We start from the raw sequence: 23,633 nt of genomic DNA, 5'->3' as shown, positions 1-23,633 counted from the left end.
TCTGGGTTTGTTTTTTTTTTAAGATTTATTTATTTATGTACAAGGCAGAGTTACAGAGAGAGAGAGAGAGAGAGAGAGAGAGAATCTTCCATCACTGGTGCAGTCCCCAGATGGCCACCACAGCCAAGGCTAAGCCAGGCTGAACTGGAACTCCATTTGGGTCTCTCACATGAGTGGCAGGAGCCCAGGGACCTGGGCCATCTTCTACTGCTTTCCCAGGCACATTAGCAGGGTCTGAAGTGGAACAACCAGGACTCAAACAGGTGCTTATATGGGATGGGTTTCAGATGCCATAGTATCTTAAGTTTCTGCACCTCATGGTATCACGGCACCTCAGCCCAGCCCAGACCTCCTCCATATGTTTTTGAGCAACATGACACCACCTTGAACTTCCATTCCCCACCACACAGAACAGTAGATCTGAAGTAGTACAGGAAGTCCAAGAATTAGGATACAGTTGACCATATTCTCAACATGGTCACAAATTTTGATTGTGCAGTTTACTTTCAAACAGGCTTTCTTTATAGAAATTCTCCTAAAATTTTAGGATCCATGGAAGAAATAGATGAAGGAGATTGTGTCCTTGTGGCCATGGTGACAGCCGCTGATGCATTCAGAGAGTTCCACAGGAGAGCTCACAGAGGAGGTGGGAGCGGGGGCTGGAAGCCGCCAGGGGACGGGAGCGCTGTGCTGCGGCTCTGCCTTCACGCTGGCCCTTCTGTTGTGCACAGCAGTTGGAGACTCGCTGCAGCCCTGCACTGCTTGCAGCGTGCTGGTTCTCCGAATTCCTCAGCACTGATTTATGGTTCTGACCACATTTTCCATAAACTCAAAATGACTCCATCCAGCCACGTGCTCGTGAACAAGAGTCACAGGTTCTGAATTTTTCCTTTAAAGCAAAACAAAAACAAAAATCACCTAATTACACTCTCAGTTAACATTCTGAGTTGTTTCAAACACATGCTGACCTCACAGAAACCTGGCAGTTCCTCTTCCTCAGTTCTTGTCTGCTCCATTCTCCTCCCGGAGGACCACCCCAGGGCCTGCAGATGCAGACAGCCCACCAACAGAGCCTTCGAGGCTGCTGCAGCGAATGTGTGCCTCCGGCCCCCATTGTACGGCTGAGCCCAGAGCCACTGCACCCTTTCCTGGGACCCGTGCCCACCTCCGCAGAGCTGTGCAAGCTGCAGGTCGAGGGAAAGATGAAGGAGACAATAGCAGGAAATAGGAATGCTTCCTATTTGCTGTCACCTGTCTTCCTAGTTCCGTCTGGGCTGGGGCCATCAGGAGATTCCTGGGTGAACACAGAACAGGAGCAGGCTTTTGATGAAGACACTGCTTGGGACACCAGCAGTCCATATTGGAGTACCTGAATTTGAATCCTGGCTCCGTTTCTGATTCTAGCTTCCTGCTGATGCACACCCTGGGAGGCAGCAGGTGATGACTCAACTAGTTGGATCCCTGCCACCCACCTTGGGGAGCCTGATTGAATTCCTGGCTCCTGGCTTCAGCCTGGCATAGCCCCAGCTGTTGCATGTAATTTTTTAAAATTTATTTATTTGTTTGAAAAGCAGAGTTATAGGGAAGGAGAGACAGAGAGTGAGAAGTCTTCCATCAATTGGTTCACTCCCCAAATGGCTGCAATGGCCAGAGCTGGGCCGATGTGAAGCCAGGATCCAGAAGCTTCCTCCGGGTCTCCCACATGGGTGCAGGGACCTGAGTACTTAGGCCATCCTCCGCTGCTTTCCCAGGTACAGTATCAGGGAGCTAAAGTAGAGCAGCTGGGACTCAACCAGGTGCCCACATGGGATGCCAGCATTGCAAGCAGTGGCTTGATCTACTGTGCCTTAACCCTGGCCCCTTCAATATTTTTATTGCCAAGCTGTTGCGCACATTCATAGTGTTCCCTTCTGAGAAGTGCCCAGCTCTCTACTGGATCAAATGCATGCAGGATTTTAAAGCTTTGGTAGCTATTAGCAAAGTGCTATTTTGAAAGACTGTATGAATTAGCAGTCCCATCCACAGCTGTGAAGCACTCATTTCCCAGATGCCCACCAACATTATCAAACTGACCTATCTGACAGGTGCCAGCTGAACTTGCATCTTTTGTTAATAGTGAGGTGGGACAGTTTTTCAAATGTTATTTTCTTTCATCAATGGCCTGTACAGACCACTGCCTATTTTTCTGTTGGATAGTCTAGTGCTGATTTTTATATGGCTATTTTCTTAACTCGTCTTCACTCATATATTTATCAGATGTTTTGAGGGCCTACTATGTGTCAGACTCTGTGCTATGTGTTAAATCTATAATACTTCATGAAACTTAATGTCTAATATTATATATGTCTATATTTATATCTATAATATATAGCCAAAATTTTCCCTAGTTTGTTATTTGTCTTTCAACTTTTTAAAAACCATTGAAATTATCTAGAAGTTTACAGCCAAATCTATAAATCTTTGTAAGTTTTGCCTGTGGTATCATATTTAGAACCAATCTTCCCATCTCCAAGAGAACACACATGTTCACAAAACTTTTCTTCTACAATTCTCTCTCAAAGGCAATGTCAGTGGTCACTTTTTATACCTTGGTGGCAATTTATTTGGTGGTAATTTGGGGAGGGCTGTTCTAAAAGCTATTTGCTGTAGGTAAACAACCTGCCTTGTGTTAAATTAGAAGCTATAAAATAATAATGCTGTATTATGCCAGAACAATACCTTCTCATCTTCAGAGTATGGAGTTTGATTTTGATTTAGTGAGTCCCACCAACGGACAGCAGTAGTAGTACAATGAAGACTGCTTCTGAAGAAACAGACGGATGCAAGTTTCAACAACAGAACAGACTGCCCCGAACTAAAGGTGCAGTCACTAGCCTGAACAGAGAGGAAGCAAGATAACGCCAGGCCAGGGCATAGTTCGGGGTTCCCGTGTCACATCAGTGGTTCTCATATTTGAGCATCAAAGTTGCCTGTTAAAACACAGATTGCAGGACCGCACCCTCAGAGTTTCTGATGCAGTAGTTATAGGACGAGCCTGGGAGTCGGCATTTCTAACTCCCAGAGGATGCTGCTCTGCTCAGGAGACCCCACCTTGAGATCCAACGAGATGGGTTGAGCTAGATGGCCTCACGGTCCCTCTAGCCCTGAGAGCTTCGAATTCTAAGTTAACATTTCTCTACTTGTTAGACTGCCACACCACTGTTTTCCTCTACATCTCTGTAGAACACCTGTTCACAATGAAGAAATAACTAGACTAGCCTAAATCTAAATATTAAGTCCCAATCAGTTGTAGAGAAATCCCTGTGGACTGTTCCTAGATTACTGATTTCAAGGGTGAAAAGGTAAAAGAATTCAGAAATCAGAGTCCCTGGACTCTAGTAATCTTCAACCCGGTGCATGTCATGACCACCTGGGGAGCGTCGGAGTTCCGATACCCCAAGGCCACCCCAAAGGTTCTAGTTAATTGTTCTGGGAGGAGGTGTGGGCAGTGGGACTCCAAAACCTCCCCAAGAGGCCTAGGTCATTCTGGCCTTCTGTAACAAAACCCCGGAGTCTGGTAACTGATAAAACAAAGAGGTTTGTTTGGCTCTGGTTCTGATAGCCAGATGGTACAGCGTGGTACCAGAGTCACAGCCAGGGCCCAGGGAAGCCCAGAGGGAATGGGCCTCGTGCAGAGGGTACCTGTGCAAGTAAGGAAACAAGAGACCACGGAGGAGCCAGTTCTGATCTTATTACAACAGCCTAGTCTCTTTGGAACAAATCCACTGCTTCCCAATCTGATCCACTCCCGAGAGATACACGAATCTGTTCATGTGTGACTTTGTGACCTCAGTACCTCTTAGCTAGGCCCAGCACCTCGACACCACCACACTGAGGACCAAACCTCCAGCACGTGAACCCCTGGGAGACAAACCACAACCACCATAGCACCAGGTGGTCCTAATGGGAGCCAGGGCCGAGAACCCGGAAGAGGGTCCAATTCCCTACTTCTCAAGGCCAGCGTCTTCTCTTTCCTTCTGTATAAAAGCGGTTCTCCCCACTCCTTCAGATACCCTGAGAGTCTCATGGCCATACGGGAAATGGAGGATCACCATCTGCACGTGCTGTCAGGGGTCCCTTTCCTCCCAGGAAGAGGGCTAGCCTGGCTGCTGGCTGCTGTTACTGTCACGGCTTGGGTAAAGAGGATGGGAGTCAGAGGCCGTAACCCTGCCCCATCCGCCTTTTCTGCATGGAGATGAATCCATCTGTGAGCCAGCCGCAGCCCTCCTGTCGTCTTTACCCCAACTTGAACTCCACTCCTTTCACGTGCACTCAGTCGGATGGATGTCTCCCGTGTTTTCAGGCTCCTTAGCTTCTCTCAGATCTGGCCTAGGAGGCTGGTACATTCTATTTCTGTCTTGAAGAACGGGATACCGAGGCACGGTCTGAGCTTGTTGTGCAAGTCCAGATCTGTGCAATCAGAGGAGACCCCGGGACAGGCACACACCAGGGCACGTAAACATCCCTTGAAACTCATCTGAAGCGCAGCCCCAGAGGTTGTGAAATCCTCCTGACGCTCCAGCCCCACGGCTGCTGTCTGGACAGCTGTTTCCAATAACAGGGAGAGGCTGGTCACGTGGGCACTAGGTCTGCCTACTGTCGCTGACAAGGATATGGTCTGAGCAGGGTGTCCCCGGGGAGACAGCAGCCTCAGCCCAGTCCTTAGAAAGCACAGGCAGAAGCAGACCTCGGGGAAAACACCTGGGCTCGCTGTCTCTCACCCCTCCCTCCTCCCTCCTTCACATTCCCTGCCTGTTCCCTCTTCCTTCCCCTTTTCCCTTTGCGTGTTCTTCCTTTATTGCTAACTTTGGAGCTCTGCCACGGCTGCCTTCCCTAAAACAATCGAACCTCTCTAGTGCTCCTGCTAAGAGTCCATCTCAGGGCCGGGCCCTGGGGATGCCACTTAGAAGACCTGCTTCTGGCTCCCGGGAGTTCAGCATTTGGGGTGGAAGAGAGGATAGAGCAGGATCTGGTTATGAAGCGCAAACCACATGCAGTTGCATTGGGGGTGACTATGGCCTCAGCTTTACAGACGGAAACTGAGGCTCAGGGAAGGCTATTAACTTCTCTGAGAACACACAGCTGGGAAAAGGCAGGGCTAAGCATGAATTCGAGACAAGCAGACTTGCGCTTCCTTCCTGCCTTCAGCAGCTACTAGGTGAGCGCCTTGTGCAGGCTGAGCACTGTGTTAGCACTAGAGAGCCGGTGTCCAGTCAGCCGCCGAGGAGTAGGGTCAAACAGGTCAAACAGGCGAGGCCTCCAGCACCGCCCAGTGCACACAGCTCTTTGGTGGACATGAGTGTGTGAAGTGTGGCGGCTGCACCTGCCGGGGCATCCCAGCAGCTTTCAAGGCCAAACGGCTTCTTCAAGTGACATGTAGGCTGAGATCGGAAAAAGAGTGTGAGATAGATATTCTGGAGAGAGAGCAGCTTGAACAAAGACCTGTGGATGAGACGGTGGCTCCTTCAGGGAGATGCAAGGAACAGGGGACAGAGAAGGATAGCGTGGCAGTGAGGGGAGGGACCAAGGAGGAGAGACACACGGGGTGCCGACCGTGGGGCCTATACTGAGCCCACTGGAGAATGACTGCAAATGGGTGGGGCTGTGATGGAGTGTGTGTGTGTGTTTGTGTGTGTGTGTGTGTGTTTTGTAATGGCCACACTGGCTGCAGGGAGGGCACAGTGGCAGGGAGAGGTGATAGCAATCGCAACTGCAACAGTGTGGGTGAGGAGGACAGAGTTGAGGAAACAGAGCTACAATGTGGTGGCTGCCTGGGTATGAAAGGGACAAGCAGGACCCCAGGATTTGGCCTCAATGACAGGGCCAGCTGTGCTGCCATTCACCCAGTAGACCTCCTGGGGGAAGAGAGCTTTGGGTGGGTAGATGAGGATTCTGGTGGTTTTTTTTTTTTTAACTTAGTGAGTTAAAAAGGTGCCTCCAGGACATCCAAGCAGGATGGCCAGGCTCGGGTGGGACTAGGGTGAGGTGTGTCAGGTGACTAGGGCAGAAGGTCTAAGGCAGTCTCAGGGGTGACCCTGAGGTCGCTGTCAGGATCTTGCACGTGCAGGGTGGTCCTGTGCAGGGACCCACGCGTAAGTGCTGCCTCATCTTCTGTGCCATAAACACCTCCCTGCCTCACTACCCCCAGCTGAGCCGGGCAGGCAGCAGCCCCGTCATGGTGAGGGTTCTGGACTGGAGGCACAGCGGCAGGAGACCAGATGAAGCGATGGGGAGCCAGGGAGGGGACATAGACTCAGGCTACTCTCTGAGCCAGGCAGTCACGTCTTTAAGACAGGGTGGAAGGCCGGCGCTGCAGCTCAACAGGCTAATCCTCCGCCTAGCGGCGCCGGCACACCGGGTTCTAGTCCTGGTCGGGGCACCGGATTCTGTCCCAGTTGCCCCTCTTCCAGGCCAGCTCTCTGCTGTAGCCAGGGAGTGCAGTGGAGGATGGCCCAAGTACTTGGGCTCTGCACCCGCATGGGAGACCAGGAGAAGTACCTGGCTCCTGCCTTCGGATCAGCACGGTGTGCCGGCCGCAGCGCGCCGGCCACGGCGGGCATTGGAGGGTGAACCAATGGCCAAGGAAGACCTTTCTCTCTGTCTCTCTCTCTCTCACTGTCCACTCTGCCTGTCAAAAAAAAAAAAAAAAAAAAAGACAGGGTGGAGAAAGGAAGGAGACTTAAGGACTGTTCAGAGGAGAAGCTGCAAGAGGAGAGTCTGGGAGCCTGGGAGCCAGAGGAGGAGGATGGGGCCAACCGTGTTAGCTCATGGGAAATTAAGATGCCAAGCGCAGAGCAGGACTCCATGGAGGACAGCAGTAAGGAGGTCATGGCAACCTTGGTGGGCCAGGCTCAGCAACATGACGTGAACGGGAGCGAAGCCTAGTGGAGGACGGCAGGGGCTGAGCAGTAGCTGAGAGCAGCTGGAGTCAAAAAGGATCCTGGGCACCTGCAGAGGAAGGAGTGGAAGAGAAGAGCTCATGCGTAGAGTGCAGGGTCCCTTAGGGGAGGGGTGGGAGGTCCTGAGGCTGGGCGGTGGGGGGCAGTCTTCCTTCGTGGCCTGGTGGTAGAGCTAGGTGGGGAGCTGAGGGCATCCATTTGATGGCCCCTGGCTCCCTGTGATGAGGCTGGAGGAGCAGGGCAACTGGGAGCCAAGGGCCCAACCAGAACGGACAGGAGGAAGCCAGAGCCCCTGGCAGCCCTTGAGTGCCCCCTGGAGCAGCCCTTCCCAGGCTCCACAGTGGAGGAGCCCCAGGAGTAGACAAAGGGAAAGACTGAGCCATGCACGTAGTAGGGAGTTCATTTCTACCTTTCCTTCCCCCTGAAAATGGCAGTGGATTGGAGAGAATTTTATTTACATCTCAACATGTGTGAAAACCATTTTCTATGAATCATTTTCTCATGTCTAAATCAGCAGTGACTAAAAAGAAAAAAATCAACTTACCTCCAAGTTGAAGTCCTTATGGCAAGGTCAGGTTTTTCTTGCACAATAGACAATATGTTTACATTGAAACTTTACTCTGGGTAGAGAGAGATCTTGAGAATTCCTGGCAGCATCTGGCACCAGGCTGTAAGGTCCCTTTCTATCCCTGTGTCGACAGAAAGTCTAATTTGCTGACCTCTGACTCCTGACCTCTCATAACCTTTTGTAAAAAGTGGGTCATTTAAGGAAAAGAGAAGAAAGCAAATGGCAGGAAGTGTTCCTAGAGGGTGTGATTTATTTTGGCACAGTCCCTTCCCTGGATGTTTGAATTCCCAATAGTATTCACTCAGTTCTCACCCTTGGAAATCTCGCCTTCACCGTCTCATTGGAAGAGGGAGATGAGTACTCAGAATTCTTGGCTTACTCTCCTGACTTTGCCAAGTCCAAAACAGGCTGTGTCCATAGCACAAACCAAACTGCACCAAAAACTGTAAAGGTAACTTTTTTCAGAGAAGTCAAGCCTAGAGTTGATGCTGTGAAATGTGCCATCTTGGGATTTTTGGGCCCTATCTTCCTCCATCTGAGACATTCTCCCTGAGTAAATAAGTGTGAAGGAACTGATGGGATTGAATCCCCTCTCCCTCCTCTCCTCTCCCCTAATTGCCTCTCCTCTCTTCCGCTCCCCATCACCAACCCCCGCCCCCTTCTTCCACAAGCCCAAGCACACCCCTCATCAGTTCCTAGCTTCTCTGAGGACTTTCAGCTCCAGATTGCCTCATCTCCCAAGCAGCTGCAACAACAGAAGGTCAAGTTCTAGTATCAAGTTGCAAATAGCAAACAGGGGAGAAGTAAATGCAAGAGACTGAACAAGACCGAGCTGGGCAGTAAAGCCCTCCTGCTCAAATTCTCTGACCTCACTTTTTCTCCTTCTGAGCAGGATTGAGGGAGGTAGGGCTTGGCTCCAGAGTCAGAATTCGACCCAAGTGCATAACATTTTAGGCAGTTTGCTACATTGTCCAAACATGATGTTTATGTCTAACCACTTGGCTTCTGGGGGCCTGTTCCTTCCCTCCAGGAACATTCTATAACTCTGTGACAGGCCTCACTTGAGAATCATCATAACCAAGGCTCATAGGAAACTCAGTTCTGATCTGGAAGCACTGGATTGAATCACAGATGGCAAAATCTGACCCAGGAGATAGGGTTCTAAAATCTACAGTGTCAGAACAGACCACATGAACTTCTCTTCCCTCCACATGTCTGTTTCTGCCCTCCCTACCCTGACCTTCAGTTTCAAAGATGAACTGGCAATTCCTCATAATCCCAGCTCCTTTTGTTTTAGAGGAAGGACATTGAGGCTTGGAAAAGTGGTGGAGAGACCTCTTCTGCACACTCCCAGGGGTGTTATCTCACTTGTTCCCCACCCCAACTTAATACTCGTTTTTCATGTAAAGGAGAGAAGGCCAAGATAAGGCCCCTGCCCTGTTGAAGACTCCTAAGAGTGTTAGTAGAATTTGTGAGACTAGAATTCAGTGGCCCTCCCCTCCCTGGTTCTTCTTAAGTCCTCACTCCTGACCAAGTGAGGGGGACTGGAGTCAAGAGAGGGAGGGCTTGAGCTCTTGAAGGGAAGGTGGGGCCAGGCTCATATTTGGAAGGCAGGATTAGTCCTGGCCATGCAACCACCTCCTTCCTTCTTGCCTCCTCCCATTTCCCAACACCTTCCATTTTTATACCCTGCCCAAGATGACAGAACCACGGATGCCCCCCTGATGCACACACTTGCTCTCCTGCACTCACAGATTACCCCACGTTTTTGCTCTCTCTGCCTCCCCTTCACCAACAGCACTGTGTGCAGGCCTGGGGACTCCCATTCTTCCAACAAACAGGCCTTCAGCTCCTTCTCTGCAGCCAGGGGCAAGGAGGGAGAGAGCAGAAACACACAAATCCCTGTTCTTCTGGAGTATCAGAAAAGAGCACTAAACAGCATCTCCCCACGATAAATGGTGTGTGGGTGAGATTTAACCCCAGGCTAGGGACTCAGAGAAGAGACCTGAAAGATGAACTCTCCCAGTAAAGTGAAGAAAAAGGCTTCCAGTGGGGCGGGGGGGGACCAGCACCTGCAAGGGCCCAGATGGGAGAGGAGCTGGGAGGCAAGGCACAGGCTGACATGTGGAGGGAAGGAGGGAGGCAGCCACACCCTACACCTGGCTCCGCCTCCTCCAAACCTTTGTCTAATCAGATCCTCCAGGCCCCTCCCCCAGTGCCTGCTCATTGCCTGGCCCCTCCCTCTTCCTACATTTACAGCTCGTGCCACAACTAACACTGTTGTAATTTCAACCAGCACTGACTTTTCGCTCCCTGTGGGCAATCTGAGGGCAGGGACCATAGCTCACACTTTGTACTTTCCCTGGTAGCACTGAGTCGTAGCTCAGTTTGCTTTCTTGTCCCAGGGATTATAACTACTTCTGCAACCTCCCAAGCCATAACTGTTCGTAAACTGTTATATGTAATGCTGTCACCTAGGTGACTGCATTTAAGAGACATCTGGGTAAATCCTCTGACTTTAATAGGGAGAGGGAGTTCACAAAATCTTTTGGGGGCATCCGCAGATAACATGAGGCTGATTGAGGGTTATTAAAACACTATACTTTCATTACAGCTACTATTCATACTTTTTTCCATTGTCACTTATTAATGACTTTGACTTTTAAAAATTTGTTTAGAAATAGAGAGTTAACAATCTAAGGCTTTCCAAATCTCACTTTAAATGAATGTCTTAAGAAAGAATGTGTAATGCCTTGTGTTTTTCCATTTATTCCTTTTGGCTAACACTGTCAAAAGTAAAGCCACATTCATAAGGCACAGTGATGACAGAGTGAACATTTGGGTGCTCATTCCATTCCTCCAGCCTTCAGCACCCTTGTGCATCTCTGGGTTTCTCTCCAACGTCTATATTGGGTTGTCCCAGCAAATGGTGTGGCCCCAGCAGCTAACACACAGCCACTGGCCTCAGTTTATAACATACCTACTTTCCAAGGACTCTGCAGCTGCAACCTGAATACACACTGTAAGTGGGAGTGAATCTTGTGTAAGCTTTTCCATAGACTCTCCTTACTGAAGGTGAATTACAATGGCCAACTCTAAATGTCACAGAGTCTGGAAAATTGAACATAAAAACCATTCCCCTTAGTGGTATAACTGCAGAAATGAGTCCAATGGAAAGTGCACTGTGGAATCATCCCTGTTACTATGTGAGACAGAGAGTGTTCCCCTTTCTCCTTCTACCAAGAAAAGTCGTTCTGACCAATCAGGGTTGGGCTTCCTAGGCATGGTGGTGGACAGAAATGGAGAGGAATGGTGGGAGCAAGCAGGCCAGAGTTTCTGAGGCCATTGTCTCAACGCCTGCCTCGCATCCGTAGGCCTAGGGGACACCCTGTGGTCCTCCAGAGACAGCCAAGGCAGAACCAAGGCCAGCTTCTGTGCTTGTGAACAGTACGCACAGCCCCAGAACTAGGCCAGAGCACTGAGAACTCACGCCTGCCATGGTCCCCACTGCACCCCATCAGCTCCACTCATTTGTTCCACCCTGGATCCCCTACCAGGGGGCCCCAAATCAGGTCTATTTGCGGATGGATCAAAACAGAATCTCCTGGCCCGGATGGGTCCTTAGAAGTAATTAGCATCAAGCCCCAGCAACACATACGACTACATCCAACTCCAGGTATGGCAGAAGCAAGTGGGAGACTCCTGGGTGTTGGCGTGGTCATGTGAAGATTCCGGTTCTGTCCAGTTTGTTTCTGGGCTTTCAGCTCTCCACGCTGGGAGGAATGCTCCAACCCTCACAGCATCATTCACAGCCAGGCTTTGCTTCCTGTCACACAGAATTCATGACAAAACAAAAAAGCCAAAGACTCTGCTGATAAAGGATTTACAAGGCAAAGAAAATCATAATATTTTTTGGATAACTTTCCTCCATAATAATTCTCCTGCCCTCTCAAGCCCATTCTGTTGATAACATGTTTAGTTTTAATCCCTTTCCAAGTTGAATTTTTTTAAATGGCAAGTTTGATTGTTGAAATTCTTTAGCTTTGTAAACCATGGCACGAACTGTTACTCCATGAAGAAACACAGCTTCTCATAAATCTTCCCCAGAAACCTAAGGTTACAGTAGGGGAAGAAAAGAAGGAAGGAAGGAAGGAAGGAAGGAAGGAAGGAAGGAAGGAAGGAAGGAAGGAAGGAACAACTTAAAATACAGAGAATATAAAGTCATTTTAAAAAGATTTATTTATTTTATTTGAAAGACAGAGTTACAGAGGTGGGGCAGGGGAAGGGGGAAATATCTTCCATCTACCGATTTACTCCCCAAATGGTTGCAATCGATGGAGCTGGGCCAGGCTAAAGACAGGAACCATGAACTCCATCCAGGTCTCCCATAAGAGTGCAGGGTCCCAGGGACTTGGGCCATCTTCAGCTGCTTTCCCAGGTGCATTAGCAGGGAGCTGGATCAGAAGCGGAGCAGCCAGACTCAAACCAGTACCCATAAGGGATGCCAGCACTGCAGGCAGCAGCAGCTTACCCCACTATACCACAGTGCCAGCCCCAGAATATAACGTCTTAAAAGAGCTTTCTTTTAAGCTCTTCCTTGGCCAGTAGAAGTCTGTCTGTCACAGGTAGGAGTTCTAAGGCTTTTTCCTTCATATGTAGAATAACATTAGGCAAGTTGGCATCGGAGACAGGGTGTTTGACAAAAGGGCTCATATTTAAAAAAAAACGACTGGCAACCCCTTCTGTCCCTCCCACAGGTAGCAAAAGATAGTTTTAGATCCCAAACACTTTAAAAATAAAGTCTAGGCCGGCGCCGTGGCTCAATAGGCTAATCCTCCGCCTTGCGGCACCAGCACACCAGGTTCTAGTCCCGGTCGGGGCGCCGGATTCTGTCCCGGTTGCCCCTCTTCCAGGCCAGCTCTCTGCTGTGGCCAGGGAGTGCAGTGGAGGATGGCCCAAGTACTTGGGCCCTGCACCCGCCTGGGAGACCAGGAAAAGCACCTGGCTCCTGCCATTGGATCAGCACGATGCGCCGGCCGCAGCGCGCCAGCTGCGGCGGCCATTGGAGGGTGAACCAACGGCAAAAGGAAGACCTTTCTCTCTGTCTTTCGCTCTCTCTCACTGTCCACTCTGCCTGTCAAAAAAATAAATAAATAGAGTCTAGAGCTGATGTTCAGGAAGGCAGCCCTGTGCACTTTGTGTGCCGTATGCACTTAGAAGGGACAAGCACTGTCAATGTAAAATACACTCTGGAATTTCAAAGACAAAGGAGAAAAAAGAACACAAAAGATCTCCTTAGTATTTTTTCTTTTTACATGGGGTGCAGGGCCCAAGCACTTGGGCCATCCTCCACTGCCTTCCCTGGCCACAGCAGAGAGCTGGCCTGGAAGGGGGGCAACCGGGATGGAATCCGGTGCCCCGACCGGGACTAGAACCCGGTGTGCCGGCACTGCAAGGCGGAGGATTAGCCTAGTGAGCCGCGGCACCGGCCTCTCCTTAGTAATTTTATATCTTGACTATAAGCTGAAATGATAACATCCTTGATATATTGGTATCAAAATGATGTATAGTTAAAATTAACTTCACCTGTTTCTTTTTACATGTTACAAATGTTGCTACTAGAAACCTTAAAATCACCCATGTGGCTCACATTATGCCTTTATTGGACAAACCTGGGAGACACTGAGAAGTGGGATGATATTTTCTCATGCACGCCTTGCGTCCTCCAACTATTTGTATTTTGTGGACACAATCAATAAGAACTTCAGAAATTATGGGTCACTGTCCTTCCTGGTTTTCTATTAGGTCAGCTGTGACTTTGCCTAATGGGGCCAATTCCTCCCAGCACTTCTTATTCTTAGCCATAAGTCTTATAAGCTCCAAATCAGCATGTCGAGATATTTTAAGAAAATAACATTTAAGGAGGTCTCCACTGCTTCCTCCTTGCACCATCATTTCAGAGAAGAAAGGACTTGTAGCATTTAAGATTTTGTTTCTAATATTTGTACATTTATTATATTATGTGCTGTATTTTCTCTTTGAAAAATTCCAGTTTTCCCAAAAAGTAAGAACTAGCTCAAGCAATAATGATAGCTAGTATTTGTCAAAAATAATTGGCGCTTATTCTCTAATGCGTGTCTTCCATTAACCCTATGATGTGTGGGTTCTCTAGTTCTCATTTTACAGGTAGGGAACCTCTCGTTACAGAGGCCCCCTAACTGACCCATGAAGACACTAGCTGCCATTCACATGTGTTTATTTGTTGGGCTCATGGTCCTTTCACAGAGTTTGCACCCTATGATTCACAGCATGCGAGTGTTAAGTGCTCCCCTAAGAGTTAATACAGCGTGGTGAGCAGATACAGAATGACTAGCCAGCCCGTGTGTGTCAGAAATGCCCTGTAGAGAGGTTGCTGGTAAGATCTGAATGGGGGCCGGTGCCGCGGCTCACTAGGCTAATTCTCCACCTTGTGGCACCGGCACACCGGGTTCTAGTCCTGGTCGGGGGCACCAGATTCTGTCCCGGTTGCCCCTCTTCCAGGCCAGCTCTCTGCTGTGGCCAGGGAGTGCAGTGGAGGATGGCCCAAGTGCTTGGGCCCTGCACCCCATGGGAGATCAGGGTAAGTACCTGGCTCCTGCCATCGGATCAGCATGGTGTGCTGGCCGCAGCGCACCGGCCACGGCAGCCATTGGAGGGTGAACCAACGGCAAAGGAAGACCTTTCTCTCTGTGTCTCTCTCTCTCACTGTCCACTCTGCCTGTCAAAAAATAAATAAATAAATAAATAAAAGATCTGAATGGTAAATGGGAGGTGGCCATGTGAAGATCAGAGGTCAGGCATAGCCCACAAGGCTGGAAAGAACAGAGCCTGTTAGAGGAGCTCGGGGACCAGGGGAGGTGGAGCTCAGTGGGAGAGCAGTGGGCAGCGAGGGCCTGTGCACCAGAGAAAAGCATCTGGGTTTTACTCTGGGGGTGCCATGAAAGCTGCTCGGAGTGGAGGGGCAAGCAGGGGAGAAGTGTGAGCTGATGAGCATTCTACCAAGATCACACTGGGTGTGGCGGGAGGAATCGACCCTCCCGGGGATGCCAGGGTGGAAGCTGAGAAATCGGTGAGGAGTTTGGGGTGGCAGTTTTGGTGGGGGACCAGCATGGACGTGGTGAAAATGGCGGGAAGTGGGTGGATGCTGGGAGTATTGCGGAAGCGAAACCAGTGAAGTTGGCTGATGGACACCCAGCCCTCCTGACACCTGCTTGGCCCCGCAGCTCCCGTCACCCCCTGCGGCGTGGTGCCCTGGGAGAAAGCAGAATGACATTCAGACCATCCTGTCCTTGTTACCCTCTTTGTTCTGCATTGCTGCTGCCTCCTCCAGCCTAGTGTAACTGTTCCTGCTGACCTCTAGTAACCCGTCCACGATAAATCATGAGGGCTTGCTCTCTTCGCAGATTGCTTCAATGGGAATAAAAGCCAAGGGATTCTGTTCTCTCAGTCTCGTTTTGGCTGCCAGGAAGATGAGCTGTTTGCACATTCATCTGTCCTTGCTACCATTTGAAAGCTGAACAAGCAGAAGAATGCAGTGGCATCTAGGCCAATCAGGAGCAAAGGTGCTCCGCAGTGTGGACACAGGCGCTCCAGCGCAGGGCAGGGAGGAAAGTTATATTTAAGAACTGGGGGGTGTGTCATAAAGTGATTATTTATTTGCTGCTGACACTGAAACAAAGAAGAGATCATGGGTGGAGACCAGAGCTGGTCTGAAGACTACAGAGAGGAGGTGTGACGTAAACTTTTCCTTAGGGGATGCACTCAGGCTTTGGCTAAACAAAGCAAAACAGGGAGGGCTATGGGATCTGAATGGGATGCCAGGCTGCAGTTGACAAGTGCTTGCGAATGTGCAGGCAGCCCCTTCCCTGGCCAGGGAAAACAGTCTCGGAGTGTGCCCTGAGCTTCGTTAATACCAAGAGCAATAAATGCTCTCAGTGCCAAGGAATGAGGACTCGCCCTGGCTCACTCACCCACCCAGCCAGTCTCTCCCCAGGGACACACGGGGATCCACCTTGAAGCAGGTGTCGGCACATCTGTGCACACTCCACACCCCACCCCCTCTACCTCCCCCTCCTCCTCCCTGTCTCCTTCTCCCTCCTCCTCCTCGCTCTGACTTGAGAAGTTTTACTCCTTCACATGGATGGGACACACTCCCTCTGAAACCTTGGCTGGCTCCCACTCCCTGCCCTCACAAGGCACACTTGGTAGAACACTTATTCTGCAGCTATTCATAGGTGTCCAGTGAGTCTGGAAAATGGTGTACTTCACAGTATTAAATTGGTTTTCACCTGCAGATCTTCAAAAGCTGATGTGTACTCAGGCTCTCCAAAGTGGGGACCACTTGTGCAGCTTGTCTCAAACTCGCAAATGACGATCCATTGTTATGGACCAACGTTCCACCCATGGGAGGCCCTGCAGGAAATGCTGGGCTGAGCAGGGTTTCCCCCACCGACCTCCACAGTCAGCCAGACTCCGCCTGCCTCTGGGGAGCAGGGAGTCTCAGAGGGCGCCCTGCGGCAGCTTCAGCCCACACGCACCTGCACCTTGCTAGATCTCCACTCGCTAGCTGGCTCCTGCCTCCCCGCACAGACCACATTATTCTACGTCTTCTCTCAGAACTCCACCCCAAGTCTTATCTTTAGAAGCTCTGCTGGTTGGTCCCTTCTAGGACTCAGAGCCCTTCTGCCTTGGGACCATTATCACATTCCTTTAGCCTTGGAGAGATATTTTCTACCCCTTTCTGTCTCCAGTAACCCATGTTCCTGGTGGCAGTCAGTAACTCTCCACTGGAGAAGCGCAGATACGGAAAACAGGTAGAGAAGGCTGAGGTGCGGGCCGGGGCAGGTGTTACACACCATTTAGATGCTTGCATGCCCTATTGGAGCGTCTGCAGTCCAGTCATGGCTCTGCTTCTGATTCCAGCTTCCTGCTAACAGCTCAAATACTTGGTTACCAACCACCGTGTGGTCTCCCAGGTGGAGGTCCCGGCTCCTGACTTCAGCCTGACCCAACCCTGGTGGCTGGTTGCTGTGGGCATTTGGGGAGTGAACCAGTGGATAGGAGGTATCTCTCTCATTTATGCTCTTGCTCACTCTCCCTCTCTGCCTTTCAAGTTAATAAATAAATACTGGGAAAGAACACAGAAATAAAAACATAGGAGAGGAGGAGGACAGGAGACCAGGAGGTGACAAACAGGAGGAGGATGTTGTAGGATCCATGGTGCTTTTGCTGAGCGCAGGTGGAAGACAAAGCCTAGGGACAGCAGAGCCAGGAGGTTCTCTTTCCACGACCAGCACAGTAATCAGGGTGGACCTGGCCCCAGGCCACCCCTTGCTGAATGGCAGTGCCCACTTGTAGGGTGTCAGTTCTGAGTGGTAGGTGTAGTACCTGAGAGTGGGCCCAGACTGTGGCCTCTTAACCTAACCCATATTTGTAACAGATATGGGAGTGGGGGTCACTACACCATTAACAGAATGGCAAATGTACCCATTTCTTTGTTGCTTTTTGTAAACAACATGATAGTAAATGTTGGACAGAATTGATAACCTGCAGAGCACACATTAAGTAACCCTACAGCCCCTGCTGTAAGAGGCCTGGCGCTCGTGCCGGTGCCTTCCTCTTACAGAGGAGGCGTCAGGAACGCCCGGAACAGCTCAGGCTGGGGTCTGCCTGGCACACCTGCATCCGGGTACTTTCACTACACACACTGTCTGAAGCTCAGCTTCCATGGCTGGGCTGTCTGTGAGCTCGTTCTCCACCAGATGGCCAGATGGAAACACAAGAAATATTCCCAAGTCAGCTTCACGCTTCTAAGTCACACAGAAATGGCCACTTCCTTTTAACAGGCTTCTTTGCCTAAGCGGCTCAGACCTTTCTTTCTCCCCTGTACATTTTTTTAAATGTCAGTGAAAAGGATACCCGTTGCCAACAAGGTTAAATTTACAGACGTCTTCCAAAAGAGCCTCTTCTGTGTATGTTGTCCGTCCGTTTCTCGGCCCTGCCAGAGTTCCACCTTGGAAAAGCTCGCCCTATGGAGGCACCACTGGGCGGGCTCGCCAGACTCCCGTCTCCAACACTCTGTTAAATGCCCAGATGGATTTCTTTCATCTTGTGCATAAATTCCACTTCAGAGTGTCGGGGCAACACCTAAATCCATCTCCCAAATGGGCTGCGTGGAAAGAGCCGGGGCTGGACACCAGGAGGCCTGGGTTCTAGTCAACATTCTCTCCAGCTTTTACAAGTTGTGAGCAGATGGCCGAGCCCCAGACATCACGCTGGCCGAGCCTAATGGGCCATTGGGAAGAGGCGTGCCAAGCTCCCGTGGTCCCCCCAGCACCCTGTGGGAAAGCCAGCCATCAGGTGGGCGAGGCCAGGACCGAGGCCAGAGAGAGGACCGCGACTCCACTGAGTCAAGCCAGCCCTCTGGAGATAGAGCCGGGAGTGTGGATGAGGAGCTGAGGGCAGGAGAGAGCTGCTCTCGTAGAGCACTCTGGGGCCTGTGAGGAGGAAGAGAAAATGCTGCTGGGGTCCCCGGGTTCAGGGAAACCGAGCTGCCCGCTGCCCCTCCATCAGTTGCTTTGTCACCAGTCCCCCCTGGACTGTGTTTCTCTCCTCCTGAGCACCGGTACCTGTGACAGGAGCCCGATAAAGCTTTAGTTTGATTTTGCTCTGCTCCGTTGAAGCTGCATTCCCCAACAGAGCTTCCTCTCGGGCTGCAAGCTCAGCAGGCCCTAGACCTGCTCTGCCACTCACAGGTACAGACAGGGCCACCATCAGACACACACGGTCATCTTGGTAAAACATCTAATCCAGGCGATTAATCCCAACTTCACACTTGGGCCAGCGTTGAAGCAGCTCCTCCTCCCCAAGCTGGGATGGGCTCCCCCACCTCTGTGCCTCCACTCCTCCTCAGTTCCCGCTCAAGCCTGTTACAGTTCCTCACCCTCCTAGGCAGGGACAGGTGAGCTGAGTCAGGAGAAGTAGGTCTTCCTTGAGCTGGGTTGTTCCCAGCTGGCTTTGTGCTCTGTGGGCTCAGCTCAGGCACACCTGATGTGAGGGGCTGCTCCTGGCAGCTTCCTTTGGAATGCTGTCTCCTGCAGCTTCCCTGGCACGTGCTTCTTTATCCCCAGTGTTTGCTCGTGACTGCTCACAGTCTTTGGTCTAGCAGTCACCCCCAGCCCCTTGCTATAGAACTCGCTCTGTCCCACTGAATGGTCTTTTGGTCAGGTGGATCTCCTTCTGCATGGCCTACTTCTGGCCCACAGGAGACACGACGTGGGCCCTAGGTGGGCCAGCCCTCCTGCAGCCGCCTCTGCCCCGCTTTCTCAGACATCAGGAATCTGTGGCCACCACCTTCAGGGAGCTCACTTCCAAGCTCTGCAGGAAGCCTCATGAGGACAGCCCCCCCCCCCCCCGCAAGCTCAAGGTGAAGTCCATGGAGCCCCTCTCCCCCCTGGCAGGAGAGCCACTGGAGACTCACAGCACAGCAACTCTTCTCTCTGAGAAATCCCTTTACCAATGCCCCCTGCCCTGACCCCTTCCCTAGCCTCCGTCTGCCTGAGGATCCAAGCACATCAGAGCCAGTTTCTAGGTGCTCCCTTGGAAATCCACAGTGGGTGCTGAGACATCTCAGAATCTCTTACATTTCGGAGCCTGGACAAAACTCCCACTTTAACTTCTATGACACACTTCCCTCTGATTCCAGTGACCTACTCACTTCAGTGTGAGCCCAGAGGGCGTGAACTTCATCTGCTTTCTTCCTGACTCTGGCCCTGTGTCAGGCATCCTGTGAATAATTACTGAATTAATGAATTGACTTTTATGTAAACTAACCTCCTCTCCACAACCCGCATAAGAGTAAGAACTCAGATTATTGTTACTCACTTTACCCACAGTGCCTAGTGCTGGCCTATAAGTGGGAGGAGCTTCAAAAGTAGTTGTGAATGAATGAATGAATGAACCAGGGCTGCAGGCTGGATTTCTGGAGGCAGGACTTGTGGAGTCTCCACTGGCACCAAGCATTTCCCTCAGCCTCAGATCTGTCACTTGCCCACACTGTTTGGATTCTCTCTGTCAGTTTGAGTCTTTTTTGTCCATGCAGTTATAAGTCAATGGAAAGCATCAGCCATTTGCGCTTATGAAGGCAGCTTGACAGGAGGAACATTTAGGAAGACTCGTGTCAGGGTCCTGAAGGGCCCCAGGAGGAGAACGTATGAGAAAGGAGCCGGCAAGCCAGGAGCGGGGCACTTTATAAAAGGTTTGCTGTGGAGACAGCACCAGAGGGCAAAGGGGACCTGCTGGAGGAGGCCGATGTTTTTAAAGCCTTGCCTTCAGCCCTCCATTGTCCCACAGTACTTTTAAGAACCAGTTAATTTTTAGAGCTAGAAGGAATCATAGATATAATCAGATTCTGTGGTTTTCAGACATTTTTGAGCCAAAAGGAAAAAATCCTTCTTAAATGAAATTTTAGCAGAAACCCAATGTGAAAGATGCCAAGTGGAGATGATCTGGTTCCAGACGGACAGTTTGGTTTCCAGGAAACCAGACACACACACAAACATGGACATACGCACACATGGACATGGACCTACATGTACACATGCACGCATACATATAGGCATATGGACACATGCATAGAAACACAGCCACATGTGGGCGCATACATGCACACGTATACATGCACATGCACACACAGACACACACAGAGTTTCCCCGCAGCAATAGTCAGCCTCTTGCTCAGAATCCCTGCGTGCTCATGAGACAGAGAGCACCCAAAACCTGTGAAAGACCCATTAGCATCTTCAGCCACCCCGTGTCCAAGAGACTGGGCTCCAGAGAGCAGAACCAATGGACAATAGAGCCTACTTCTGCCACCCTAATTCAAGGAACAGACCTTGTCCCCTCTACTTGCCACACTCTTCATCTATTTTGTAAATTTTGCTAAATCAAAGAAAGAACACTTTCATGGGGCTCCTAAGGAGTCCCCCGTGAGTTTGCCGCTGCCAACAAATATGTATTCGGTGCTGCCGACCCGTGACCCTGCATTTGGCACTCACAACAAATGGCCATTGTCATTGCTACACTGACTACCACTCTTTGGGTGCTGTTTGTTCAGCCTTCCCCAAGCCATGTAAATTGCAATTAAACCTCTCCCTCCCTCTTTCCATCTTTCCCCTAAATGCGCTTTGAGACGCTGTGTGAAATAATTTGCTGAGATGGAGATAAACTACATCTGTCAGCCCCCATCTATGACTCCAGAACGGCTTGCAAAATAAATGAGGTTTGGCACAGTTCAGTCTCTGCAAACCTTCGCTCACAGGGACGACCACTGTTTCCTGTCTGTGGAGCTGAGAAGCCATCTGTTTAATAATCTGCCCTCACTTCCTGCCAAGGACTGACGTGCATCTCCCCAGTCAGCAGTTCCCACCAAAGTGCTCAGGGCCTCAGGGCCTCCTGTCCCTGCTGTTGGCCAGCGTCCAGGTCACAGCAGCAGCGCCCTCAGTCCTAACTCCCCAGGCTTTCTCAGAGAGGACAGGCCACTCGCCTCTTGCAAAAGCATGGCATGCGTCTTGGAGAGTTCGATTTGCTGTAATTATTTCTGTCCTGGCAACTCCGGTTCTGGACTCAGGATTGCTTAATTGAAGGTTTAAGAACAGAGGCTATACCATGAGGCAGAGTGGTTTGAAACCCAGCCATTCACTGTGTGATTTCCCCTAATTACCTCCTCCGAACGTGTAAAAGGAGTGCATGGAGGGTTGTGAGAATCCAATGCAGTAGTGCGCATGACACGCTCAGCTCAGTGCCTGGTGCATATTATGAGAAAGTGTCTGCTGAGTGTTATAAGAAAATGACCTTAGGCCAGGTGGGTGGGGGACAGGAAGCAGGCCTGGATGGAGGGCCTGTGTGGGAGGGGGACAGTCATAGCACACAATTCAGTTATTTTCCTAGGCACTGGGAGCTATACAGAAAGGCCCTCGTCCCTTTAGAGCTTGGATTCTCATGGAGAAGAGCCCATGAGCATCTGTTACCTTGCAGCCATCTGGTTTGGGGATTTGCTGCCTCCAGGTCAGACTAAGGTCCAGTAGGGCCGCTTCCTGCTGGAAGGTTCTCAGGTGGGCTGGCTCTTCTAGGTGGCTCCAGAGTCCCCAGGAGCTCAGTGTGGGGCTTCAGAGAGTCTGAAGGGAACAGAGAGAAGCTAGGTGGGAGGCCCCTCAAAAGAGCAATGCCCACCATGGAGACAAAGGTTACTACAGTTCATGCTGCCAGCTCCCCACCCCAGCCACCAGGCAGGAAAGTCGCCGCATGCCTTTGTTGACCGCGAGTCAGCTGCAGTGGGTGCGAGTCAGCTGCAGTGGGTTTTAGATGTTCGGGGTCACTTTCTAAAGAGCATTTCTTCTGAAAGTACTTGAGCTGCAGGCAATAGTAGTATATGACAGCTGGGAATTTTAGGTTTCATTTCTAGTTCTAAAACCAATAGTAAGCGTACTGGGTATCCTTTTATGCTTTCGTGCTGAGAATAAGTCAGTAGGGAGATCACATTGTGTTTTCAGTCTAAAAGTAATAGATTCAGTGTGCCATAGCCACGCTTAAAAATTCGGGAGAATAATTTACTGCTCCTCACTGATGACACAATAGTGATACAGGCCGGGCAAAAGCAGAAACTCACTGGAACATGCTGAGGTGTGCTGGGTCCTGGTCCCTTTTTCCTAAAGCACAACGCCCATCCTGGGAGCCTGGGGCTATTGCAGGAGAGGGTCGTGCTTCCTGCTTTCACAATGACCAACTTTCAGCAAAAGTCAGAAATCACACTGGAGCCAAAACCAGACAGCCAGGAACCTCCCCCCCACCCCAAGGTGTCACCCAGCCCAGAGCATCTGGCCACTGCAACTTGTAGCATTCATAAAAGGCTCACAGAAAGCCAAAGGCCTATTACGTGTCCCCACCCCACCTAGACTCACCACTTAATTGGGGTCGGGGCCCTCAAGCAAAAGGAATATAAATGGTGCCAAAGGCTGAAGACTTGGGTCTGAAAGGCCCGGATCCAATTAAAACAAGCCAGGAGCCTTAATAGCTGCTCTGTTTTGACATCAGGAAACCCATCTGTAGTTCTGCTAATGGCTATAATGTAGAGTATTATTAGTAGTAGTATTGTTTTTATTATTACATTGACTTAATTAATACTTAAAGGAATAAAGCCACTGTAAGATCCCAGATCACAGCTTCCTCGTCCACCACGGATGGGGGTATTTCCCAGAGCAGCCTCTCAGCGAGAAGACTGCCATGTTCCTTCTCAGGGCTCCAGGGGTCCTGCTGTTAGATTGAGGGTTCTTTCAGAGCATGCATAAGCCAGATGGGCTGCGGCCCTTGCTTTTGAGAAAGACTTCTCTGTGCCTAAGTGTCTCCCTAGTCGACCTGCCAGAAATTCCCCAAAGGGAGAGCTGTCAAATCCCTCCCATTTAAGGACCTTGAACTTTACTTCCACCAGAAGCAAAACACTCAGTACAAGCCTAATGAAAACCAGCATATCTGTCTCCCTGAACCTACCTGCTAAGTATAGACCTTGCTCTTTTAGTCATTCAGCATCCTTTGTGTCGCTAATGACTATGAGACAGGCCCCAAGGCCAAGTGCTGCAAGCTCCTTATCTGCAACCCTTTCTTGGTAATCCTGACCTGATGGCACAGGGTGGGGCTTTGGCTTCTGGGGTGTGTGTGTATGTGTGTGTTTTAAAGACTTATTTATTTATTTGAAAGGCAGAGTTATAGACAGAAAGAGAGGGGGGGGGGGGGGAGAGAGTTTTCCATCTGCTGATTCACTCTCCAAATGACCACAATGGCTGGGGCTGGGCCAGGCCAAAGCCAGGGGCCAGGAGCTTCTTCAGGATCTCCCATGTGGATGCAAGAGCCCTAGCACTTGGGCCATCTTCCACTGCTTTCCCAGGTGCATTAGCAGGGAGCTGGATCAGAAGCGGAGCAGCCGGGACACAAACTAGCGCTCACACAGTAGCTTAATCTGCTACACCACAACACCAGCCCCAGCTTGTGTTCTCTTCCCAGTGAATCCAAAGTCTCTGGGCAGGGGTGCTCCAGTG

The 23,633-nt window shown here is 50.5% G+C and overlaps 1 protein-coding gene and 2 long non-coding RNA genes across 4 annotated transcripts in view; 1 reads left to right on the top strand and 2 right to left on the bottom strand.

Annotated features, from left to right (window-relative positions):
- Positions 1-23,633, top strand: part of ANTXR1 (ANTXR cell adhesion molecule 1) — a 241,179-nt gene that overhangs the window by 188,287 nt on the left and 29,259 nt on the right. The window lies entirely within an intron of this gene.
- On the bottom strand, positions 6-6,695 carry LOC138843159 (uncharacterized). The gene is made up of 2 exons (XR_011386603.2): positions 2,719-6,695; positions 6-889 (listed from the first exon to the last, which is right to left on the bottom strand). It is a non-coding gene; the product is annotated as an uncharacterized LOC138843159 (long non-coding RNA).
- LOC138848597 (uncharacterized) overlaps positions 10,251-23,633 on the bottom strand; it is a 28,212-nt gene continuing 14,829 nt past the window's right edge. Inside the window, exons 4-5 of one of the 2 annotated variants that reach the window (XR_011386601.2) lie at positions 21,573-21,719; positions 10,251-11,332 (exon numbers count right to left, since the gene is read on the bottom strand). This is a non-coding gene — a long non-coding RNA (uncharacterized LOC138848597). Of the gene's footprint in view, positions 11,333-16,672; positions 18,042-21,572; positions 21,720-23,633 lie in introns of those variants that run through there. The other variant, XR_016229314.1, reaches the window with a different exon arrangement.

Source organism: Oryctolagus cuniculus, chromosome 2 (genome assembly GCF_051225735.1).
Source record: "Oryctolagus cuniculus isolate XC-2025 breed Fujian yellow rabbit chromosome 2, ASM5122573v1, whole genome shotgun sequence".
Classification (NCBI taxonomy): Eukaryota; Metazoa; Chordata; class Mammalia; order Lagomorpha; family Leporidae; genus Oryctolagus; species Oryctolagus cuniculus.
Note: the sequence above shows the minus strand (reverse complement) of the source record. Positions and strands in the feature narration are given on the sequence as shown.